The sequence below is a fragment of the Pseudophryne corroboree genome, chromosome 5, assembly GCF_028390025.1.
Source record: "Pseudophryne corroboree isolate aPseCor3 chromosome 5, aPseCor3.hap2, whole genome shotgun sequence".
NCBI lineage: Eukaryota > Metazoa > Chordata > Amphibia > Anura > Myobatrachidae > Pseudophryne > Pseudophryne corroboree.
In genome coordinates, this window is record NC_086448.1 from 445,212,348 (window position 1) to 445,238,770 (window position 26,423).

The 26,423-nt window shown below is 48.3% G+C and overlaps 1 long non-coding RNA gene across 2 annotated transcripts in view; it reads right to left on the minus strand.

The window, feature by feature from the left end:
• The window catches only part of LOC134929117 (uncharacterized), a 43,391-nt gene extending 23,561 nt beyond the window's left edge, over positions 1–19,830 (minus strand). For both annotated transcript variants that reach the window (XR_010178296.1, XR_010178295.1), the window contains exon 1: positions 19,390–19,830. This is a non-coding gene — a long non-coding RNA (uncharacterized LOC134929117). The remainder of the gene's footprint in view (positions 1–19,389) is intronic.
• Positions 19,831–26,423: the final 6,593 nt, after the last annotated feature.

The window sequence follows — 26,423 nt, forward strand, 5'->3', positions numbered from 1 at the left end:
AAAAATTCCATACCCAACGGAGAAAAGGATTCTTCACAGTAAGAGCAGTAAAGATTTGGAATTCTCTGCCAGATAAGGTAGTATTGGTGGTCTCAATCAATAAGTTTAAAAATGGATTCGATAAATTCCTAGCTGAAAAAAATATCCAGGGATACAGCATTTAATTAATATATATATATATATATATATATATATATTAAAAATACAATGTACAATAGGTTGAACTCGATGGACATTTGTCTTTTTTCAACCTCAACAACTATGTAACTATGTAACTATAACTCTCCTTTTCTGTTATAAATAAATGTTCCCCCCTATTTTTTTATCATCAAGCTGTGAAAGCTTTTAAATTTATTTATTGAGACTTGAAGATTCCCTGCTGGACTCCAAGGGTGCCTTTAACAAAGAGTATAAGAGCCTCATTTGATGTGCCTATTCTTCAGTGGTGTCACAAGGCGAGTGCGGGGGGTGCGGCCCACACCCAGGTGTGACGCCTAGAAGGGGTGACACCAATCTGTGGGCTCCTCCACAGTGACAGAAGCCAGGTGCTGCAGTGTGAAATTCTGTTACAGCACCTGGCTCCTGTCATAGCAGTGGAGCCAACAGCTCTGCAGACAGTCTCTGGGGGAAACCCAGTACAGTCCAGCATCTTCGGAGATGCTGGGCATGCCCCCGGAGTGACGATCCGCAAAACCATGCTCCTTTTGGCAGCCACACCCCCTTTTGCCGCGAGCGCGCTGGCATAGCAAGGGTGCGCACCGGGTGTCGCCACGCCCGGTGATGCCTCTGCTATTCTTATTTCTTTTTCTGGTATGCATGATATTTGTTTGTTTGCGTGTTCACCCTTGAGGATGTTAAAATACAACACCATCAGGCAATTATTCTCCCCGATACAATGAAAGTAGTATATTGTAGGACAATGGGGTAAATTTAATAAATCTTCTAAAAGTGAAAAGAGGTGATGTTGCCCATAATAACCAATCAGATTCTTTCTGTCATTTTCTAGGATGCAATAATGTTCATGATGGCGTGCTATAAAGCCTAGAGGTTTACACATAGCAAATCACTTCTGACTGGAGCTAGTTCTGTCTTCAGCAGAATTAGTTTTCCTACAAACCATCTTCAGTTTGTTAACTCAGAGTTATTAAGACAGGACCCTGAAGATGACTGAATCAAATTTCTTTGAAACTACTGTAACAGGAGACTTGTTAGAATGTGCTCTGCTACAAAAATCCACCAACGACCGACTACAGGCTTGTGCAAAAGCAACAAATACCTTTTATTCAGGTAGCTCAAAAACAAAGATATACATAAAACAAAGATCACTGTCTTTAGTATAAACTACCAGGGAGGTTAGGCCCTGCCTCACTCCCTGTTACTTAATAAGGAACCGTTCAGGTCCCGGCATCCTGACACTAGTGGCCCAGCCCTCTAGATCCCACTGTCCCTAGCAGGCCTATCACCTGGACAATAATTGGCTTCAAGAGCCTTGACTCATGGGAGAGACTCTGCTTTATACCCAGCACCCAGGTGCTGGCTGATGAAGCAGTTTCTTGGGCTAAGAAGCCTATAAGACCTGGTCTGGGCCAAATGGATGGGAACCCGGTCCATCCACACTTCCCATCCACCCCCAGGACCCTGTGTGTAGCTTACAGGTGGCAAAGTACCTTTCCTGCCACATACCCTTTCCCTCAGCTTTTCCTGGCTCAGAAAAGTGGCATGTGACATTGGCAAGGTTTCACATTTGCCAATTACTTTGGGCTGACAAATCTTTGGGACATAACTTGGGCCCATACACCTGGGTCCCAAGTTCCTCTCCCAAGTACACACCTGAGGCCCTTTTAACTGTCCTTGGAATCTATTTCCATTAAAGGTTGGTGGCACCGACTCCACTGTGCCACCTTCCCTTTCCTTCCACTTTGGCATAGTGGCTGAAGTGGTCGTTTTAATGGACAACTTCCGGTTGGCCACTAAACTTCCCCTTCTCTTCACCTTTCCACCCTTAGGGATGTCTCCCTTATCGGGCTCGGATTTACTGGCTACTGAGGAAGTCGCTTCATTCTTTTCTGGGTGTTTGTAACACCTGACATTAACCAACTCTGGACTGGGGAAGGTTTTTTGTTTTTTTTGAATTCTTTATTTTTCTGTTTGCAATATAGAACATTTTCCAAACATTTCAGCATACATATCAAAAATAGACCGTAGATAACAGTCTCATAGTTTATCAACTGTAGTTACAGAACATAAATAAATGGTTGCGAAGAAGAGGGATTAACAGATTCATAGACGTCATCTTAAACTGCGTAACGTTCAGCCGAAGTTACAGAATCTGAAATAAGGAGCAATCCCATAACAATATCGCTTAGTAACACAGTATTTATACAAAGTGTAAGGTAGCGAGCATTTGGAAACAAACAAAGAGAAGAAGACAAGGGAAAGAAGGGAACAAGGTGTCACGATCCGGGTATCTGGACGCCATTTCTTACCCATCAGATGTCTCCTAAGGCTGGCTCAGCGCTCCAGGACCGGATTCCATCTGTTATCCTGATGTGTACATTCCTGTATCCTCTCCTGTCACTCTGGGACGCTGTCACAGTAAACGCCATATTACACCTGGCATGGCGTCTCCCGCGGCCTCCGCCGCCGTCCCTGAACTTCTGCATGCAGAGTGTCTGAGTGGCGATTACGTCAGCCGCGGCCTCCGCTGTGTCCGCATGGTTGGATGTGCATCTGTCAGCCTGGCGCCTCCTGTCTCCGGTGGCCGGCGCCGCCATTACTGTTTTCATTACCACATGGATTACAAACCAAACTTCCCTCCAAGTGTCTGCATGGGCGCAGCCATCTTGGATTCTGTCAGCTGATCATTTCCACCAATCTGTTCTCAGTATTGATAATCTGCATAATTGCCTAGCCAATCCCTTCCTTGCTGCAGGTATAAATACACTGTGCCTGAGCAAGGAAGGCGTCAGTGCTTTGGTTGTCAAACCTAGTTCCTGTTTGTCTCTCTCCTGTGATTGTCTTCCAGGTTCCAGCTCCTGTCTCAAGACTTCCACCATAGAGACCCGCACCAGCATTCCACCTGCGGTGTAGCCTGACTCTCCAATCCATTGTGGATTCATCTGTTTCCAGCTACATTACCTGCTTCCAGCTCAGCTTCCAGCAGAGTACAGCTTCCCTTAAAGGGCCGGTGTCCTTTCTACACTTTACCACTCTCCACCGGTATTATTATTTCTCCGCTCTCAAGTTCTACATTTCAGTTCATATTTCATCGCTCCCAAGTTCATTTATTATTTAACTGGTTCCAGCCAGTATCCACTCCGTGCTAACAACAGTCTGGTTCCAGCCAGTATCCACAGCAGCTGTTTTATCTTCAGCAACCCAGCTTTTCCTGGAACACCAGCTGGCACAATCCTGGGTTATCTCCATTGCTACAGTCGGGCCTGGTAAGGACTTTCCATCTAGAAGATCATAAGAACTATCTCACACTACCAGTGCCCTGTGGCTCCTGCCATCCTGTAGTACCCAGGAACTGTATTTATTCTTTGCTGACTTTTACGTTTTCTTTTACTGCTGCTGTGTTGCGGAGTTGTCATAATAAACATCATTGACTTTTATCCAAGTTGTCGTGGTCACGCCTTCGGGCAGTTATTATTCATGTTACTTACATGTCCAGGGGTCTGATACAACCTCCCAGGTTCCGGTACATCTCAGCCCCTACAACTGAGGCTGCCTCCCGTCAGCTCAGGCCCTCAGTTGTGACAGTAAGCACTGACCTAATGAATCCAGCCGGAGACCAGGATCAAGCGGCCAGGCCGATGCAAGAACTGGCAGCCCGACTAGAACATCAGGAGGCTGCACAGGGCCACATCATCCGCTGTCTCCAGGATCTCTCTACTCGGCTGGATGGGATTCAGACAACTCTCCGTGGATCAGGCGCGTCTGGTGCGTCAACCACAGTGACTCCAGCTATAACCCCACCCACCTTACCCATTTCTGCTCCACGTCTTCATCTTCCAACGCCAGCAAAATTTGACGGATCTCCAAGATTCTGCAGGGGATTTCTCAACCAGTGTGAGATTCAGTTTGAGCTACAACCTGGCAATTTTCCCAGTGACCGTACAAAAATTGCCTACATTATTTCTCTTCTCAGTGGCTCAGCCCTTGATTGGGCATCACCGTTATGGGAGAGGTCCGACACCCTGCTATCTTCCTACACTGCCTTCGTGTCAACATTCAGGCGCATCTTCGACGAGCCAGGCCGGGTAACCTCAGCTTCATCCGAGATTCTCCGTTTACGCCAGGGGTCACGTACTGTAGGACAATATCTGATACAGTTCCAGATCCTGGCATCCGAACTGGCATGGAACGACGAGGCCCTGTATGCTGCATTCTGGCATGGCTTATCTGAGCGTATTAAAGATGAGTTAGCTACCAGAGACTTACCTTCTAAGTTAGATGAGCTAATCTCACTCTGCACGAAAGTTGATTTACGTTTCAGAGAGAGAGCAACTGAGCGTGGAAGATCATCTGCTCCAAAATCTTCTGCTCCTCCTCCTCGTCAACTGTCACCATCTAAAGATGAGCCCATGCAACTTGGCCGTTCCCGTTTAACTCCTGCTGAGCGCCGAAGACGTCTCTCCGAGTTTCTCTGTCTCTATTGTGCAGCTCCGTCTCACACCATTAATGCCTGTCCCAAACGTCCGGGAAACTCCAAATCCTAGCTCGCCAAGGAGAGGGCCGGCTAGGAGTAATGATCTCCTCTCCATCTCCTCAAGATTGTAATCTCCCAGTCTCGCTTCAAGTTGCTCAACGTTATCGGAACGTCATTGCCCTCCTTGATTCCGGAGCAGCTGGGAACTTTATTACCGAAGCCTATGTTAAACGGTGGTCCCTACCCACCGAGAGACTTCCTTCGTCCATTTCTTTAACTGCCGTGGATGGCAGCAAAATTTTTGATGCAGTTATTTCTTTAAGGACTCTACCAGTTCGTCTGAGAGTGGGAGTTCTTCATTCCGAACTTATTTCTTTTTTAGTGATTCCAAGAGCCACACATCCTGTGGTCCTGGGCCTTCCATGGCTCCGTCTTCACAATCCTACAATTGATTGGACGACTACGCAAATCCTGGCATGGGGTTCCTCCTGTGCTGAGACATGTTTGTTTAAAGTATTGCCTGTCTGTTCTTCCTCCCCCAGGTCGTCTGATGTTCCACCTCCTCCATATCAAGATTTCACGGATGTGTTCAGTAAAGCTTCTGCTGATATCCTTCCTCCTCATAGAGAATGGGACTGTCCGATTGATCTCGTTCCAGGGAAGGTTCCACCTCGAGGCCGAACTTATCCGTTGTCTCTGCCTGAGACGCATTCTATGGAGGAATATATTAAAGAGAACCTAGCAAAGGGGTTCATTCGACCTTCTTCTCCAGCCGGCGCAGGCTTCTTTTTTGTAAAAAAGAAAGATGGTGGTCTGCGGCCGTGCATCGACTACAGAGGTTTGAACGACATTACCATCAAGAACCGTTATCCTTTACCCCTGATTACTGAGCTCTTTGACAGAGTTAGCGGAGCTACCATCTTTACAAAGCTGGACTTGCGAGGTGCATACAATCTCATCCGGATCCGTGAGGGTGACGAGTGGAAGACCGCCTTTAACACCCGTGACGGACATTATGAGTACCTCGTCATGCCCTTCGGATTGAGCAATGCTCCAGCTGTCTTCCAGCATTTTGTCAATGAGATCTTCAGAGACATTCTATACCGTCATGTCGTGGTCTATCTAGACGATATCCTCATTTTTGCCAACGATTTAGAGGAACATCGTTTTTGGGTTAAAGAGGTTCTGTCCCGTCTCCGTGTCAATCATCTCTATTGCAAATTAGAAAAATGCGTCTTTGAAGTCAAGTCCATTCCGTTTCTAGGGTACATTGTGTCCGGTTCCGGACTAGAGATGGATCCTGAGAAACTACAAGCAATCCAAAATTGGCCGGTACCCTTAACCCTCAAAGGGGTCCAGAGGTTCTTAGGGTTCGCCAACTATTACCGAAAGTTTATACGAGACTTTTCCACCATTGTGGCGCCTATTACTGCTTTCACTAAGAAGGGTGCTAACCCGTCCAAGTGGTCTGAAGAAGCCATGCAAGCATTTCATCTTTTAAAACAAAGGTTCATCTCTGCGCCTGTTCTGAAACAGCCTGACATCGACTCTCCTTTCATCTTAGAGGTGCACTGGATGCCTCCTCCGTTGGAGTAGGAGCGGTGTTATCTCAGAGGGCTAAAGATGGCCATTTACACCCTTGCAGTTTCTTCTCCCGGAAGTTCTCCCCAGCTGAGCGCAACTATGCCATTGGCGACCAGGAGTTGCTAGCCATCAAGCTCGCTCTAGAAGAGTGGAGGTATCTGTTGGAGGGAGCTTCTCATTCAATCACCATACTTACAGACCACAAGAACCTTTTATACCTGAAGGGCGCACAATGTCTCAACCCTCGTCAGGCCAGATGGGCACTTTTCTTTTCCAGGTTCGACTTTAAACTCCAGTTCTGTCCGGGCTCTCAGAATCGCAAGGCCGATGCCCTTTCCCGCTCATGGGAGCAAGAAAATGAGTCAGAGTCTTCAGACAAGCATCCTATTATAAATCCGTTGGCATTCTCCACGGTAGGGATGGACTCTACGCCCCCATCAGGGAAAAGTTTTGTGAAGCCGATGCTAAGGAAGAAGCTCATGCATTGGGCCCATGCTTCCCGTTTTGCCGGACATACAGGTATCCAAAAAACCCTGGAGTTTATCTCTAGGTCCTATTGGTGGCCAACTCTGAAAAAGGACGTCTTGGAGTTTATTGCATCTTGCCCAAAGTGTGCCCAACATAAAGTATCCCGCCAGTCGCCTGCGGGGCAACTGGTTCCACTATCCGTTCCCCGTCGACCATGGACCCACTTGTCGATGGATTTCATTACAGACTTACCCATGTGCAACAAGTTCAATACCATCTGGGTGGTAGTTGACCGGTTCACCAAGATGGCACACTTCATTCCTCTCACCGGTCTTCCGTCAGCTTCCAAGTTGGCTCAAGTATTCATACAAGAGATCTTCCGACTCCACGGTCTTCCTGAAGAAATTATCTCAGATCGAGGAGTTCAATTCACAGCCAAATTCTGGCGAAGTTTATGTCAAGTCCTCCAAGTCATGCTAAAGTTTTCCACGGCTTACCATCCTCAGACCAATGGTCAAACCGAGAGGGTGAATCAGGACTTGGAGGCCTTCCTCCGCATCTATGTGTCCTCCTCTCAAGATGACTGGGTTCAATTACTTCCCTGGGCCGAGTTCTGTCATAACAACCAGTATCATTCTTCATCTGCTTCAACACCATTCTTCACTAACTTTGGATTCCACCCTAAAGTCCCTGAGTTCCAACCGCTTCCAGCAACTTCTGTTCCCGCAGTGGATATCACCTTGCATCAGTTTGCCAATATCTGGAAGAGCGTACGATCAGCTCTGCTCAAGGCATCGTTCAGGTACAAGAAGTTTGCGGATAAGAAGCGTCGAGCAGTTCCTGCTCTCAAGGTGGGTGATCGGGTATGGTTATCCACGAAGAATTTGAGGTTAAGAGTTCCCAGTATGAAGTTTGCACCTCGCTATATCGGTCCTTTCAAGATTGAACAAGTCATCAATCCTGTTGCTTACAGACTCCAGTTGCCTCCCTTCTTAAAAATACCCAGGACATTCCATGTTTCCCTGTTGAAACCGCTGATCTTGAATCGGTTTCATTCCTCACTTCCTCCAACTCCGAAAGTCCAAACTCAACGAGGCGTTGAGTATGAAGTGGCCAAGATCCTGGACTCACGTCACCGTTACGGTCAACTACAATATCTTATTGACTGGAAAGGTTATGGTCCTGAGGAACGTTCATGGACCAATGCTTCTGATGTCCATGCTCCTGCCTTGGTCCGGAGATTCCATTCCAAGTTTCCTCAAAAGCCAAAGAAGTGTCCTGGGGCCACTCCTAAAGGGGGGGGGTGCTGTCACGATCCGGGTATCTGGACGCCATTTCTTACCCATCAGATGTCTCCTAAGGCTGGCTCAGCGCTCCAGGACCGGATTCCATCTGTTATCCTGATGTGTACATTCCTGTATCCTCTCCTGTCACTCTGGGACGCTGTCACAGTAAACGCCATATTACACCTGGCATGGCGTCTCCCGCGGCCTCCGCCGCCGTCCCTGAACTTCTGCATGCAGAGTGTCTGAGTGGCGATTACGTCAGCCGCGGCCTCCGCTGTGTCCGCATGGTTGGATGTGCATCTGTCAGCCTGGCGCCTCCCGTCTCCGGTGGCCGGCGCCGCCATTACTGTTTTCATTACCACATGGATTACAAACCAAACTTCCCTCCAAGTGTCTGCATGGGCGCAGCCATCTTGGATTCTGTCAGCTGATCATTTCCACCAATCTGTTCTCAGTATTGATAATCTGCATAATTGCCTAGCCAATCCCTTCCTTGCTGCAGGTATAAATACACTGTGCCTGAGCAAGGAAGGCGTCAGTGCTTTGGTTGTCAAACCTAGTTCCTGTTTGTCTCTCTCCTGTGATTGTCTTCCAGGTTCCAGCTCCTGTCTCAAGACTTCCACCATAGAGACCCGCACCAGCATTCCACCTGCGGTGTAGCCTGACTCTCCAATCCATTGTGGATTCATCTGTTTCCAGCTACAACATTACCTGCTTCCAGCTCAGCTTCCAGCAGAGTACAGCTTCCCTTAAAGGGCCGGTGTCCTTTCTACACTTTACCACTCTCCACCGGTATTATTATTTCTCCGCTCTCAAGTTCTACATTTCAGTTCATATTTCATCGCTCCCAAGTTCATTTATTATTTAACTGGTTCCAGCCAGTATCCACTCCGTGCTAACAACAGTCTGGTTCCAGCCAGTATCCACAGCAGCTGTTTTATCTTCAGCAACCCAGCTTTTCCTGGAACACCAGCTGGCACAATCCTGGGTTATCTCCATTGCTACAGTCGGGCCTGGTAAGGACTTTCCATCTAGAAGATCATAAGAACTATCTCACACTACCAGTGCCCTGTGGCTCCTGCCATCCTGTAGTACCCAGGAACTGTATTTATTCTTTGCTGACTTTTACGTTTTCTTTTACTGCTGCTGTGTTGCGGAGTTGTCATAATAAACATCATTGACTTTTATCCAAGTTGTCGTGGTCACGCCTTCGGGCAGTTATTATTCATGTTACTTACATGTCCAGGGGTCTGATACAACCTCCCAGGTTCCGGTACATCTCAGCCCCTACAACTGAGGCTGCCTCCCGTCAGCTCAGGCCCTCAGTTGTGACACAAGGGAGAAGAGGAAGGGGGGGGGGGGGGGGGGGGAGTAGAAAGGCCACAGTCATAGAACACTGCAGAAGCCCGTGTGGGGGCCTCAACAGCCTCCATCAGCCGTGAATAGTCAGGGTGCGTAATCAGCATAGGTCCTAGTGGTCTTAAAGTCTATCCAAAGAAGCCAGGTAGCTATATAGTCTGAGTATTTGTCTAAGGCGGCAGAATAAACATCTTCCATATGCATGTAAAAGTCAATGTGTTGGAACCACTCCCATATTGTTGGTGGGTTAGTGGATCGCCAATGCACCGGGAGTACAGCTCTTGCCGCATTGTTTAAGTGTTTAAGGAGGGATTTCTTGTAGCGGGAGAGGGGAATATCTGAATGTGATAATAGCCAAAAGTCCGGACCCGGTGGCACTGGGCCTCCCAAAATCTTTGTTGATAAATCCGCAATTGTGTTCCAAAATGGGGTAATTAACGGGCAGTCCCACCAAATGTGGATCAGTGTACCTGTATCCCTACAACATCGCCAGCACAAAGGGGAGACTGAGGGGTAAAATTTATGTAGAAGAGACGGACACCTATACCATCTCGTCAGTAATTTGTATTGTGTTTCCACAACGTCCAGGCTAGTGGAGCATTGCGCCATAACCTTGCAATGTGTGTCCCAGTGGATCTTGATTCCCCAGTGCATTAAATCTTTATCCCAGGAATCACAAAAAGAAGGGACAGTAGGGAAGGAAGCCTGTTGAAGAATCTTGTAGAAACCTGACACAACATGTGAGGGGGCTATCTCCTGATTGCACATGGATTCAAAGGGAGTGAGAGCCTTATAAAGGTCTATCGCCCCTCTCTGTGAGGTAACAAAGTGGTGTACCTGGAGGTAGAACCAATAATCTTGAGCAGGAATATCGCCCACTTTCTGTATTTCAGAGAATGTTTTGAGTTCGCCACATGCAAGCAAGTGAAGTACCCTGGTCACACCCGCCCCCTCCCATCTAGAAGCAATCTTATTGGACCTTCCCGGGGGGAATAACGGATTATCGAAAATAGGCATAAGGGATGTTCGTTTAGACGAGATTCCCATCTTGTAGCGGAGCGTCCGCCATAAAGCTAAGGTGGGCCCCACAGTGGGATGTGATGAGCGACTAAATTTAGGAGACCAGGGCACTGCTTGTAGGTTAAGATTGGTGGAAGAAGACTCCAGGTCAACCCACTGCTTCCTATGTGAAGTGGGGCGGGACCAGTCTACAATTCTATGTAGTAGTGTGGCATGGTAGTATGCAGAAATCATAGGTAACTGTTGCCCGCCTTGAGATTTCAGCCTAGATAAATGGCTATGCTTGAACCTAGGCTTCCGTCCGCCCCAAATGAAGTGGCTTATCGCCTTGTGTGCTTCAGCTAAGAATTGAGGGGGAAGTTTCAAAGGGACAGTTTGAAAAAGGTATAGCAACCTGGGGAGGACGTTCATCTTCACTATATTTATTCGGCCTAGCCATGAGAACCTCTGCGTGAGCCAGTGCCTCATCTCCTGTCTCAGTTTGCGAAGTAGAGGTATATGGTTAATATTGACTATAGTGTTGAGTGCCGATGGGATTTGAACTCCTAAATATGTAATGTGGGATTTTTGCCATGTGAATTGAAATGACTGCGACAAGAGGGATGCCGTTGTAGGCGGGAGCGTGACATTCATTGCCATAGATTTCGAGTAATTAATTTTAAAGTTTGACAAACTTCCGAACCGTGCAAATTCTTTCATAAGATTGGGAAGAGAAATCAAAGGATTCGTTATGACCGCCAATAAGTCGTCTGCAAAGAGGGCCAGACGATGGTCAATTTTGCCCACCTGCAGGCCCGTAATGTTAGGGTTGCACCTGATCGCCCGAGCCAGGGCCTCCATGCATAGAACAAAGATTAAGGGTGACAGCGGGCAACCCTGGCGTGTGCCGTTGGAAATTGATATGGGTTCAGAAAGGATGCCATTCACCCTAACCCGAGCAGATGGAGCTCTATATAATGAGAGAATCCTCTGCAGGAAAACCTCTCCTAGACCCAAGCGCCGAAGCACTGCCTCCATAAAATCCCAATCTACCCGATCAAAGGCCTTTTCTGCGTCTGTGGAGAGGAGCATGAGAGGAGTACCAGTTATCTGCGCGTGCGCTATCAGATCAATGACTCTGATAGTATTATCCCTTGCCTCTCTGCCCATAACAAATCCGACCTGATCAGGGTGTAGTATATCTGGCAGTAATGGTCTAAGACGATTAGCCATGAGTTTTGCAAATAATTTAACATCTACATTTAACAGCGAAATCGGCCTATAGCTGGAAGGGAGTGTCGGGTCTTTAGAGTCCTTCGGGATGACAGTAATATGGGCACTCAAGGACTGGCCCAATAGAGGGGCCGCTGATGATATGGCATTGCAGGCCTGCAGGAGAAGGGGGCCGAGTTTATCCTGAAAGGCCTTATAATATGTGACTGGGAAACCATCCGGCCCTGGGCTTTTACCGTTGGGGGACGACTTTAGGGCAGCCAGCAGTTCTTCCCCAGTAAAAGGGTCATCTAGGGCCTGAGCAATGTCCGTTGGGAGAGTCGGGAATGTAATTTCATCCAAAAACTTCTGTAAGTTGTGTTTGTGATCCTTGCGTGCAGTTGATGTCCGCTTAGAGGTCAGATTGTACAAAGCGAATAATAATTATGGAAAATCTCCGCTATCTCTGCATCAGAGGCCCGGGACCTCCCGTCAGCGCCTGTGAGTTTGGATATGTATGTTAAAGATCTCTGAGCTCTAAGAGCACGAGCCAGAAGTTTACCGGGTTTATTTCCCCATCTATGATATTTATGTCGACATTTACGGAACGCCCTACGGGTACTATCGCTGAGTAAAGTATTAAGAGCTTGTCTTGCTGTTTGAAGCTCAGCAAAGGTGTCTGACGCCAATGTGGACTTATGAGTCAGTTCCAGTTTTTTTATTTTCTCTAGTAAGGCGTTTCTACACTCAACCTTCTGTTTTTTCAGACGGGAGCCTAGTTGTATGCACTGACCTCTAATCACACACTTATGTGCCTCCCACAATATGACCGGGGATACATCACCAGTCGCATTCAAAAAGATGTAATCGTCTATAGCTGTCTCAATCTGGGCTCGGCAAACAGGGTCCCGAAGGAGTTGTTCATTAAACCGCCAGCGCCAGTGTTTAGGGGGGAGAGATAGTGTGAGCGTAATTGGGGCATGGTCTGATATTGTCACTTGGCCGATAGTTGCATCAACCAATAGATCCAAATGTGCATGGCTCACGCAGAGGTAATCTATTCAAGAATATGAGTTATGTGGGGGTGAGTAAAAGGTAAAGTCCCTATCTGAAGGGTGCAGAAGGCGCCAAGCGTCAACCAGTTGGAAATCATGTAAGACAGCTCTAAAGCGTCTGGACTCTCTAAGAGTATTCCGTGGAGTCCCAGAGGAGGAATCCAAGCGGGGTTCAAGGACCCAATTAAGATCTCCTCCCACCACCAAAGTACCCATCAGGTTTTGCTCAATTAGTTCCAATGATTCCCTAAGAAACCGAGTTTGGCCTCGGTTAGGAAGGTAGAGATTTACAAAGGTGAATGTCTGGTGGGCAATGGTAGCTCTAACTAGAATCCCCCTCCCATCACCTATCAACATTTCGGAGATATCTAGCAGTCTCAGATGCTTAGCAAAAAGAATGGCAACACCCCTAGCCTTCGCTCCAGAATAATCATTAAAATAACCATTAGGAAAGTGACGAGAGCGAAGTCCCGGGGCGGCCCCTTGCTTGAAATGTGTTTCCTGTAAGAAAACAACCTCTGCCTCATCAGTATGTAAGGTGTGCAGTAGGCCTGATCTCTTTTCAGGGATATTTAACCCTTTCACATTGTAGGAAACAATTTTTAAGCTAGCCATACTGAAAAGAATGCAGGGATCAACAGACTGAATGATATACCATGACTACGGCTCCGACATAATGCCGCACTATAAATATCCTGAAATTGGTGGTGGCACGGGAGGGAAGGGGTAGGTGGGTGAACACTTGAGGAAAGGAAGGAAGACATAGATATTTTAACATAGAAAAAGAAAAGGAAAAACCAAAAATAAAACATAGACAACAACATATAGTAGCAGTCTCTGCATTGATAGCCATGGGTAAAAATTAAGCATCCCATGGTCTAAAAAATATACAGCAGAGAGGGGGGCCAGAGGGTGATACCGGGCTCAACAATTTAAGATAGTAAAGTAAAAGGGTATTTTAAAGGGATACGTCATGGTCAGGAAGGAAATGAGCGGGAGAAAATCAATCAACCGCCACCTCCCATCACGCCACCCAATCCCACACATCTACAAGAAACCTCCCAAGTTAGGTACGTGAGTCACATTTAACCTTAAGAGAGTAATAGGCAATCACTGAGCAGTTAAAGCTCACACATTAAACACCCAGTAAGAAAGATCAATGTGAGCAGTCAGTGAGATAAAGAAAAAAGGATATCACAAGTTAGGATGGCAAACGCAGTCATGGAATGTCAGATGTTTCATCAGTCCTGCCAGTCCGATTACGTCATCTGGAGGCGCCCACTCTTTTCCAAGGCTCCCTGCGGGGTAGTGTCACAGTGGGAAGCTGCAGGGGGTTCGTCCAATTTGGCAGCGATATTAACGGTAGACCCAGTGCGGTGCAGAAAGACGAGACACCGTCTTAGTCCTCAAGAACATATCGGTTCCCATCGCGGGTGACTTGGACGCTTAAAGGAAAGCCCCAGCGGAATCTGATATCTTTCTTCCGAAGAGCCTCCGTAAGGGGGTGGAGAAGACGCCTCTGTTGTAGGGTCACCCAAGAAAGGTCCTGGAAAATCTGTATGTGGTGGCCATTAAAATCTATGGTCGTGGCCTGTCTGGATTTCTGTAGGATAGTCTCTTTCACCTGAAAGTAATGTAGCCGGCAGATGACATCTCTAGGCCGCTCCGTGGGTGCTCCCCTCGGCCGTAGTGCCCAATGTGCTCTGTCAAACACTATTTGAGAGCTGGGGTCGGCACCAAGGAGGCCGTTGAATACTGTAGTCAATGCCGCAACCAAGCCCTGAGGCAGCACAGAGCCTCCAACATGACCCGCCCCACTAGGTACAAAATGCTCTGTTTCTGGACTTCCCTCTTAATTTATGATTTCCATCACCTGTGTTGAATTAGTTAAATGATAAGAAAGCTGTTTCTTCACAGGTGATGGCAATAATAAATTAAGAGGAAAGTCCAGAAACAGAGCATTTTGTACCTAGTGGGGCGGGTCATGTTGGAGGGTATGGCAGCACATCTTCGGGTAGACCTTTGACCCTCAAGTTATTCCACCTACCTCTGTTATCTATATCATCCAGTCTACGTCTCATTTCAGTGGTGGTACGTGAGTATCGAGATACAAGATTGTGGAGCTCGGCGAGCTTAGAGTCCGTTTCATCTCTGTGATCTTCCAGTTCGACCACTCTATTTGCTACTTGCGTGAGATCAGACTGGATGGTGGAGAGACTCGCTTGTAGGGAATCATGAATCCTTTTTTCCATGTTGGATAAATCTTGTTGAATGTCCTGGCGAGTCGGAAGAGAGCGCAGTTGTACGAGGATTGCCGCCATATCGGCGGAGTCTTTACTGGCAGACCCGGCTTGGCGGCGTTTTGGAGAGGGCAGGGCTCCAGCATCCTCCATGATGGTTGACGGCAAGAAGCCAGAGAGAAGCGTGGAGGTAGTGGGGTCAGGAACGGGGATGCCAAATAGAGTATGAAAGGCTGCAGCTTGTGTGGTTGCGGATTTAGCTTTTGATGCGTTACCAGAGCGGCGCCGTCTTGTCATTTGTCTGAGTGAAGAGAACAGAATCCAGAACAGAGCCCCGAGGAAGAAAAGATTAGGACATATCCCGATTAGTAGTATAGCCCGCTATCCCCTCTGCGTGGCTTGGTCATATTATAGCATAATATATGTCAGGCAAATGCCTGTAAGCACTGGAGGCAGCAGTATGGCATCATATAGAACAGGGCTGGTTACATACCACATTTGGCGCTCACATAGCCCCGGTGGGGAGGCTGCGGTGACACTAGCGGCTATTAGGAAGACGGTCACCACGGAGCAGCAAGGGAGGCGGTTCATACGATATGCCTCAGCTGGGCTCTTCAAGTAGGTCGTAATAGCTTGGGAAGAGAGAGTTCTTGGCAACTCTAAGGCAAATCCGGGGGTGCCGCCCAGCCACAATGGAGGAGTCCAGGCAGACGAGGGGCAGGACAGGGGGCCAGGTCTGTCATATCCGCCCCTACGGCCCTGTCAATCCGGGCTTCCCCCTCACGGCCCCGGGGCGTAATGCTAGGCAGCTAGAGGTTGCAGGGATCTGTGCCGACCTCCCGCTCCGTCCAGTGGGCCACCCACAGCCGCGGGCGGACTCGCAGAGGGGCAGGTGCGCACAGGACCTCCTGGTGTCCACAGGTGAGCCAGTGGGGTGGAGGGAGAAAAGGGGTTCCTCGTCTTCCGCACGGGGCAGTCTACACCCCAGGGTGCGGCTAGGCCACCTCCGGACCCCAGGTATACGGGGGGTGTCTGCCGGAACAGCCGCTAAACTCCCGGCAGGCAGGGGGGGGGAGCCGCGGCCGGGCCGGTGGTCTCCCCGCAGCAGCTCGTCACGGGCGCCCGGCAAGAGTACACAGGGAAGGGAGGTGTGATCACCTTACTGGAGCCGGGTCAGCAGAGCGTCCGCTCCCGAGGGCCGCCGGACGTCTCCTCCGGGCCGCCGTCACGTCTCCTCTCTTCACCTGACTTCCAAGATGGCCGTCGCTCGGGCTCCGGAGCGCGCGCCTCGGCCACGATCCGGTCCCGGATCACCTCTGCCGATCAGCCAGGACCACCAGGTGAGCTGTAAGAATGTCCCAGCAAGGGACAGGGTCCAGGTGGGCCCCTCCGACGTCCCGGGCAGGCCGACCACCAGACCGGGGGAACGTGCTGTAATTTAGGCCCCGGCTTCAGGGCAATGAGTAGGCCGCAATCCGCGGGAGCCAGGAAACCGGCTCCCCGATTCCGCAGCTCTTACTCACTGCCTGCTCCACGAATGTAGGATGAAGATCAAAGCACACAGGGTGAATAATAAGCGTGGGGAGGTTAGAATAATGCACAGAAACTCCCAGATCCCTGGGAGCTCACATGGAATGCAACTTGCTCAGTCAGCCTCCAGGCCACGCCCCCCTGGGGAAGGTTTTTAAGGTCACTCTGGGCCTAGTAGTCACCCCGGCCTACACTGGTCTTGGCCTATATGGACAATTCCACCTTTTATGGCCAAGCTCTTGGCATCGGTAACACCTAGTCTCTGCCCTGACTTTAATTGTTCTGAGGTCATGGTCCAACTTTGCCCCCACCCTTTCCCTCAGAGTGAGGTCCCGAGTCTCAGAAAGTCCTTTCATTTGTTGAACTTTTAGTGCTCCCATCTTTGACCCTAGTCACCGACTCCTGCCGTTCTATGACTGGCACATAACCCATTTTGATTCTCTTGTCCAGGTCTCTTATTCAACTCCGTAGTCTTGGAATCTCCTTCACTGTTTCTTATAGCTGGCTGTTACTAAGGGCAAGCTTTTGGAACTCTCCCCTCAAAGTTTCCAGCTCTCGCGTCTCATCTAGAGAACTCTCCCTGGGTAGAGCAATCTCAGAAATGGGACTCTGCACCGATTCCTCTGAGACAGGCTCTTGCTCCTTACTTAGTGTGTCCTTTATGAACTGTCCCAATTCAGCAATTGGATCTTGAGCCTCTTGTGGTGGATCATGCCGGGGTGCAACAACCCCAAGATCGAAATCTTGCACCTTATCGTCCACATACACAAGTGGAACTCCTTCAGAAGGATGTTCCCAGATGACTTCAGAAGTAGACTCCTCTATTGCCACTACCTTAGCCATGACTAGCTCCAATGGTACGGTCCTCCAATGGTACGGTCTTTGTCTGTGATTCGTCAGAGAAAGTCTCACATGTGAACTGGATGTCCAGATCCTGGGTTTCCAAGACCTCAACAGAAGCAATCTCAAGCTCAGATAAGACTTCCTGCTCTAGGATGGGCTCTTGAGTAGTCCTCAAATTGCCATCTGTCCAGGTAGATTCCTGGGGTTCATCATTCTGCCACAGATCCAGCAGATTAGAGGATTCTTGTTTTGGGGGTGGATGATCACTTGACATCAAGTAAACCTCTCCCAGCTCCATTACCGCTTCCTCCTAACTCCCTGTCAACTGAGGAGCAGCCAGGCATCTCCCATTCTCATCTTGTGTCTCCAAAAACACATCTTCTGTGAGCCCCTGTGGCTGCCATGCTCCATCTTGAACAGGATCTACTGAACTCAGGGCTTTGTTCGACTCTTCACCCAAGCTACTACGACATTCTTATTCCGGAGAATGAGGTGGTTCTGCTTCGGAGGAACTTCTCACTGCCATCCTAGGGGTTAACAACAAAACACTGCCATCTGATGTGGCTCTCTCTTGCTGCTTGAAAAATTCCTGTGGATTTTCTGTGTGCTGCGCAATAATGGCTGCAGCTTCCTCCATGCTCTGAAATGGCAGTACCAACTGAATGGACATTATTGCCTGTAAATGCTCTACCTCTGAGGAAGGGCCCTCATTTCCACTTTCCAGGCAGATGGCCTTACTAGTGGCATAGCAGGGAGCCTTCCGGGCCTTAGGCACTGGCAGCTCTGGCTCAACTTTCCTGTTCCTTCTGGCTGGAACCGGGAAGCCAGTATAGCCATGTTCCAATACAGTATGGTACCATTCTTCCGCAGCCTGCACCACCATTGGCATCATTTCCCCCGAAGATGGCATCTCCACTTTGGCTGATAATGTCTCTGACCCAACCTTCGGCATATTGTCTTCAGCAACTGGTGTAGCTATGCCTGTGTCTGAACTGAAACTAGGCATAGCCAATGGTTTTAGTTTAGAAACCTCCTCCTGAAGCTCTGCCAAGTCTTGCAACAGAGCCTTATTGGCCAGCACCAAACTCCCATATCGTGTCTGGTCACAGGAGATTTCCTCTAATAGTCCTTGGCTATGTACTACAAAGTTTCCAGATATGGGTTTAGCCTTTGCCAAGGTTTTCCGCAACTCTGACACCTGGCCTGAGAGCTTGGCAATCTCTTTTCTACTCCTTCCCAATTTGGTCAGAGAGTCAGACAAAAGAGACTCCTTCTCCTCCAGTTTTTGCGCTAAGGTGTTCACCTGCTCTTGAAGGAAATCACATTTTTCCATAAGCTCTTCTAAGCTCCTGGTCCTGAAATTGGACACTATTTTCAAGGTCACTTATCGTGTGACACCAAAAAAAAAAAAGGTTCCATGATAAAATCTTCCCCAAGATCTAGATTACTCCCCAATAAGCTCTCCACTTCACTCTCCAACTGTGGGGCTTTAATAGGGTCACATAAGTTCCTGACCTGGGGTGTTAGAGCTGTCACCCCCTTTTTTTTTAGCATGAATTCTCTTTTTGTTACCCATTTGAAGAGACACTTCAGAATAGGCTGTACATCTGAAAATCTTTATTCACCCTGTAACCTTTGAAAACTGTTAGTGAAAGGGAAAATAAATATTCCTTTTTTTTCTTTTTAGCACAGATTAAGCTTTTAACAAAAGCACTGAAATGTAGCATGTATGTACATAGTGGTCACAAATATCTTACAGTGGTAGTGCAAATAAACAAATTCTCCCTTCAGGCTCTTAAATCTAAAACTCAGGGATTGCTGGGACACATAGTGCCACAAAATATCTCTATTTAAATAGAACCACATTTATAAAAGGTTTCAACTTTGCTTGATTGGTCTTAATGAGCTAATTAACAGGGACACTAGACTCCCATTACCAGATTTTGCAGACACAGGTAAAAATAAGATTGGAAAAGAAATTCAGTCATAAATTATCAGCTGCTTGCAATGATTGGTGCAAAGCATATAAGACAGAACAGGCCATGCACCCTGTTTAACCTCTTTGCTGCCAATGCAAACCTTTGCACCAAAATCAAATACATTCAGTTTAAATAAAACATCATTATTTTTACCCCGTGGGGTTGGGATTAACCACTACTCACAACACCCGTGGTCTGGTACTGATGCCCATGAGTTCAGCTTGGTCTGGAGTTCGCTGGTATGTGTGCCACTACCTTGCGGCTGTTGAGTCCTCTGCCACGTGTGACACGGCTAGCAGAAGGGTCCCTGTTCAGGCGCCATTTGTAACAGGAGACTTGTTAGAATGTGCTCTGCTGCAAAAATCCACCAATGACCGACTCTAGGCTTGTGCAAAAACAACAAATACCTTTTATTCAGGTAGCTCAAAAACAAAAATATACATAAAACAAAGATCACTGTCTTTAGTATAAACTACCAGGGAGGTTAGGCCCTGCCTCACTCTCTGTTACTTAATAAGGAACCGTTCAGGTCCCGGCATTCTGACACTAGTGGCCCAGCCCTCCTAATCCCACTGTCCCTAGCAGGCCTATCACCTGGAAAATAATTGCCTTCAGGAGCCCTGACTCATGGGAGAGACTGCTTTAAACCCAGCACCCAGGTGCTGGCTCATGAAGCAGCTTCTTGGGCTAAGAAGCCTATAAGACCTGGTCTGGGCCAAGTGAATTGGAACGCGGTCCATTCACACTTCCCATCCATCCCCAGGACCCTGTGTGTAGCTTACAGGTGGCAAAGTACCTATCCTGCCACACTACTTATAACTGATGACCATTTTCCAGGACAGTCCTTAAACATCTGCGAAACAGCTAAGTATATATGACTTGCTATGACTTGTATGTTTTCATTGTTGTAACTTAGATAAATGCTTATCCTTTTTTAAATGTACTTTGACAGACTCCATATTTAACACATTGTGTCCCAGAACCTGGTCGCTTGAGTTTATCATCAGACAACACCTTTATATCTTGGTATTTCATCAGATGTACTTTCTTTACACAAAAGTAAAATGTTGTTTGCAGTCCCTAAACCATACCTCCCAACTGTCCCGATTTTCGCGGGACAGTCCCGTTTTTTGGGGACTGTCCCGCTGTCCCACCCGCGGGCCGCAGTGTCCCGCGGTGGGGGGGTCAGTTGGGAGGCTCTGTCAATCGCTGCTCTGCTTAGCAGAGCAGCGGTGAATAGACGCTGTGCGCATGCGCACAGCGTCTATTCAGTGGAGTCAGAGGGAGAGGGAGCATGCCAGCGGCTCACAGAGCGCTGGGCATGCCCCCTCAGTGACGAAAACAGGGGCGTGGCTCGCGATTGCGGGTCCTCCCGCGAAGCCACGCCCTCTTTTCATGGTCCACACCCCTTTTTCGGGAGCGCGCGTGGCTTTGCCGCGCAAGTGTCCCGCTCCACAGAACAGTAAAGTTGGGAGGTATGCCTAAACCCTCTAAGTATTCAGAGTTGGACGGTATTGTCCGAAAATCGCAAACAGATGATTCTTGTCTATCTGCGCTTGCGCTGCAGCCACATTGCTCATGCACAGACTTTCACTAAGCAATTGCATGGGAAGCACGGACGGTGTAATGGCTAGCATTACTGCCTCACAACTCTGAGGTCATGGGTTCAATTCCCACTATGGCCCTATGTGGAGTGTACATTCACCCCGTGCTTGTGTGGGTTTTCTCCGGGTACTCTGGTTTCCTCCCACACTCCAAAAATATACTGGTAGGTTCATTGGCTCCAAACAAATAACTAACACTAGTGTGAATGTGTGTGAGTGTGTGTGTGTACATGTGATAGTGAATTTAGATTGTAAGCTCCACTGAGGCAGGGACTGATGTGAATGGCCAAATATTCTCTGTAAAGCGTTGCAGAATATGTGTGCGCTATATAAATAACTGATAATAAATAATAAATAAAACCCAGAAGGATGGGATTGCATAGTGATTGACAGGCAGTGGCTAGTTGGGGCTCTGGCTCACCGTGCACCTGGCTGTATGCAGCATCCCAGCACCGTGGGCTCCATGGGAGGCCTAGTGGCTGTTAAGATGAATATCTGCCATCATACTCCACCATCAGGAGTATCAGTTTGAAGCCTCCACCTCCAAGGTGGTAAGACATGGGTCCCACAGTCTACTGTGCTAGCGCGGGTAGATCAGCACACACATGCATGAGACTGCGCTGGGGAAAAATGTGGGTCAGTGTTGTGAAAGTCTTCTGCTGCTACTCTACCAGATAGTACAATGTATGTACACACATACCAGGGAAGCTGCTACTGCCAGAAGGTACACCTATCTTGGTGTTGGGCAGTAGCGTAACAAGCATGGAGCGAGAAGGATGCCACTGGCATCTGCACAGCCCACTCGCTCCACTGTACCACCATTGCAGCCCGCCGAGCAGTCCGGCCCTCCCACCCTCCACTATACCCGCCACTCCATCTGTTTGCTTCCGCATGCTGGGAGTGTGACCACAATGTGTTAGACTCCCTGTATAACGAGCAGAGCACTGCTGCCTGCTTCACACGCTCCCGGTTGCCAGCTCCTGGAAGGTATGAGTAGGGGGAAAGTGAGTGGTGATGACACAGTGATAGGATTAGAAGGGGGGCGGGGGGGGCAGTGAGGTGACACACAAGAGAGGTTTAGAAGTTGGGAGACACAAAAAGCTATAAAATGAAGGTGGGGGAGACACACTAAAAGACATAGGTCAGAATTCAAAGGTTGCAGCTCCCTCCCACCCACGATCGCACCCACTGGCAGCTATTAAAATGTCGCTGCCGACCGGCGCAATATCAGCATTTCAGCTCACTGCCCCTGGGTATGGCGAGCTGAAATGTTTAAAAAGTGACCCGTTTGAAGACCCAAAGGAGACTTTTCGTGATCTCGCCCATTACTTTATTCGGGTTTAGCTGCTTTATGCAAATGGCGCGATATGTGCAAAAATGGGACAATTGAGGTGATGGTGCATGGGGAAGTGTTGATGTACTGGGTGACGACGCACAGGAAGGTGATGGTATGCTAAGAGACGACGCAAGGGGTAGGTGATGGTGTGCTGAGAGATGACGCAGGGGGAAGTGATGGTGTGCTGAGAGACGATGCCAGGGTGGGAGATGATGGTGCTTTGAGAAACGTCACGAGGTAGGTGATGGTGTGCTAAGAGAGGATGCAGGGGTAGGTGATGGTGTGGCTGAGAGATTCAGGGGGGGTGAGAGTGTGACTGAGAGATTACGTTGGGGAGATATGATAGTGTAGCAGAGAGAAGCAGGGGGGAGATGATAGTGCGGCTGAGAGACGCAAGGGGGAGATAGTGTGGCTGAGAGACTCAAAGGGCAGGAGGTGACACGAGTCTGGTTGAACCGCTGTTGTATGCTGCTGACCTTGTTAATATTCCTACATAAACAGGCATCTTCTGGACGATATGATCTCCTACCTGAATAGTGAAGATGCAATCCGCCTCAGAGGATACATTTCTTCAGAGGTTCCACATTGTAAGAACCATCATATTGGTATGGTGCATGTGGAATTAAAAAGAATGTTCCCAGTCTGACGAGAAACAGGTGGCTTATCATGTTGGCACACCCCATTTCCAATGGCCACGCCCCTTGTGGTATGTGGCCATGCACATTTTCCGGTGCGCGCACATACTTTATGGGGGGGGGAGGAGGGGGGGGGGGAGGGGGGGGGGGCATTCTGAATCTTGCCATTGGCTCCAAAAACCCTAGTTACACCTCTGGTGTTGGGGGCAGCGATCTGTGGAATATGAGACTGAGAAAGTGTTCCGTCACAGTATATAGAAAGACCTAGGATCCTCCATGGCTGCAGTCTAGCCTAGACACGTGTAGTTATACAAGATTGCGCTCACTGATATATTGAAGATCGCAAGCAGCTCCAGGAGGCACTGATATGGTCCCGCCTCTAGGACATGGTGTTTTTGCATAGCACCAACCAGGCTGGGGGCGGGCATAATACGGCACGATTCTTTCGGCACCCTCGTTATGATGACCGCGCTGGGGAAACCTCACTGGGGTGCTCCTAAACTTCAGGTCACCCTCCTAGCCTTAGGGGAGTCTTAACACCCCCACTCATAATGGCACGCTCCTATGGCAGTTACCGCCATTTTCTATTACAGCAGCCGGGCTTACACACCAGCAACTGATACTGCGGTCTTCTAGTATTGCAAGCTTAATTATGCTCAGCCTTAGAACATGTGTATAACACTAGGCATGAGCTGGTTAGCATGTTGAAACAAAGGTCGCTACTATCCGGGTGAGTACATCCAGATAACCTGCGTTGACACAGAAACAAATATCTGTTGCCATACTTCGCTATCTCTATCTCTGTCTAGTAGACTGGAGCCATTGCTTACAGCTACAGTGTTAGCTCAGGTACATGTTCTTTAGCAGCACATATATACTAAAATGACTGCCTGCACCTGTTCAGTGCCTGTGTTCCCTCACATAGCGAAGTTAAAACACAGCATAGAAGTAAAGGCGAGGTTGCCTCACAACACAGGGGCCAGAACTTCAATTCAGCACTGACCTGTCAGGGCATTAGAAGCCTGGACGGGCCCAGGTACTAGTCAGGGGGCGTGGCCTAATCATGGGAGGCGTGGCCCTGCACACTTAAATAAATAGTACTTTAAGTGCTTCCCTGGCCACAATGAAGCCCAGCACCAGCTGCGTGTACTGGATTGAGGAAAAGTGCTGCTGCCAGGTAAGAGGGAGGTGTGCTTGGGCCACCTCTGGGGCCCCTCCATCAGGCCTGGGGCCAGGTAAATAGTACCTGCTCCCCCTTCCTCTCTGCACCAGTGCCTGTCATAACACATAGTTGTGTTAACTTTGTAACACCTGTTTATTCTCTATAACAGTCCTGTGTGAGCCTATTGTAAACAGCAGATACAATTCAAGGCAAGATACTGTGCTGGCCAATAGAGCTAATAGCCTGATACTGCACTGATTGGGGAGGCTCAGGTTCAAATCCCCATAGAGCTTTCCAGAAGGGACATGGGGGTCATTCCAAGTTGAGCAGCCGTGCAAACGCTATGCCACCACCCACTGGGGAGTGTATTTTAGCTTAGCAGAAGTACGAACGCATGTGCAGCCGAGCTCTACAAAAACAGTTTGTGCAGTTTCTGAGTAGCTCTGAACCTACTCAGCGTTTGCGATCACTTCAGCCTATTCGTGTCCGGATTTGACATCATACACCCACCCAGCGAACGCGCAGCAATACCTGCGTTTTTTCAGACATGCCTGCGTTTTTGCAAACACTCCTTGAAAACGGTCAGTTGACACCCAGAAATGCCCCCTTACTGTCAATCTTCTTGTGGCCGTCAGTGCTACTGAAAACTTCGCTAGAACCTGTGCTAAACAACAACGGACTTTGTCCCGTACAACGTGCCTGCGCATTGCGGTGCATATGCATAAAAGCCATTTTTAGCCTGATCGCTGCACTGCGAACAACGGCAGTTAGCGATCAACTCGGAATGACCCCCATGGCATTCTGCTCCTGTTTAACTTCTTTAACAAATTATATTTGCTAATTTGTGTATATGTTAGCAGGTACCTTCATTGCTGCAAGCTGCTGATCAGTGGGTTAGTGTTTGGGCCATAGGCCTGTACAATTCAGTGTTACGTAGTGACATACACTGTAGCAGGAATATAAACTCATGAACTTAAAGCAGGTGAAACCTTGTGTTACAGCACTCCAGGTGTACACGACCTCTCATGCCCGTACTGATATACAGCATCTATGACATCCTTTACACTAGATCCTCACAATGGGCCTAATTCAGACCTGATCGCTTGCTAGCTATTTTTTGCAGCGCTGCGATCAAATTGTCACCGCCTATAGGGGAGTGTATGTTTGCTTTGCAAGTGTGCGAACGCATGTGCAGCCAAGCACTACAAAAAGGTTTTGTGCAGTTTCTGAGTAGCTCAGAACTTACTCAGCCGCTGCAACTACTTCAGCCTGTTCTGGCCCAGAATTGACGTCAGACACCCGCCCTGCAAACATTTGGACACGCCTGTGTTTTTCCAACCACTCTCAGAAAATGGTCAGTTGACACCCACAAACACCTTCTTCCTGTCAATCTCCTTGCGATCAGCTGTGTGAATGAATTCTTCGTTAAATCCATCGCTCATTAATGATCCATTTTGCACCCATATGACACACCTGCGCATTGCAGTGCATACGCATGCGCAGTTCTGACCCGAACCTAGCGTGCGATCAGGTCTGAATTAGGCCCAATGTGTAATTGTTTTACCGTTTGTACAGTTCCAAACACTTCAGAAACGAGATATCCTTTCTTTTCTGAATATTCTCTGCTCGTATTGGGGTATGTACTGAGAATATTCAGTTACTTATACAAACTCTATCTAAGGTAGACTCCCAGTATCAACCCTCCCTTTATGGGGTGTCATTCTACAGTTAACGCTGTACCCGGCCGTCAACAAAATAATTGGAGATCTACTCCAATAACCTATAGCATCAAACGAACAGTATTGGCACACCTCTCCACATGTGTTGTAAAACTGAAGGTTAGAGCCAGAGGCAGAACTCCGGGAGGCAACGAATGTCATCTGCCGCCGGGCTCCTGCTCTGAAGGGGGGCACCTCTCCTCCCATTCTGTAACACTATTGAATTAAGTTAATTGATATCTGTCGCTGTCTTTTCAGTGGCCGACTTCCTCACTGGTCCCTGCACCTTACAAATCACACCCTCTTTATCAGGGCCGGTGCAAGGTTTCTGGACGCCCTAGGCAAAACTTCAGCGTGCTGCTCCCCTCCCCTTCCCAACTCCCTCCCAAACCACAAACCAGTACCTACTATCCAGCTCTTCAGGTGAAAGTGTGGAGGTGGCATCTTAGAAGTTCAACAGCCACAGTCTGCATTAAGTTAAACAAGGATGCATCTCTCAGAGTTATCCTTAATTTTATGATAAGCAGACCCCCCCAGATCCTGGCGTTCTAGGCAGCTGCCTAATGGTAGAGCCGTCCCTGTTCCTACCGCTTTGTCTGTCTGTTATTACCCAGTTTTGTTCTATTACTGTTTACAATTATAAAGCGCAACAGAATAATTAGAAACTCTTATTAATAATAATAATAATAATAATAATAATAATAACTTGCAAGGTCACAGAAGTAGGCAGACAGTGGGCCTGATTACGAGTTGATCGCACGA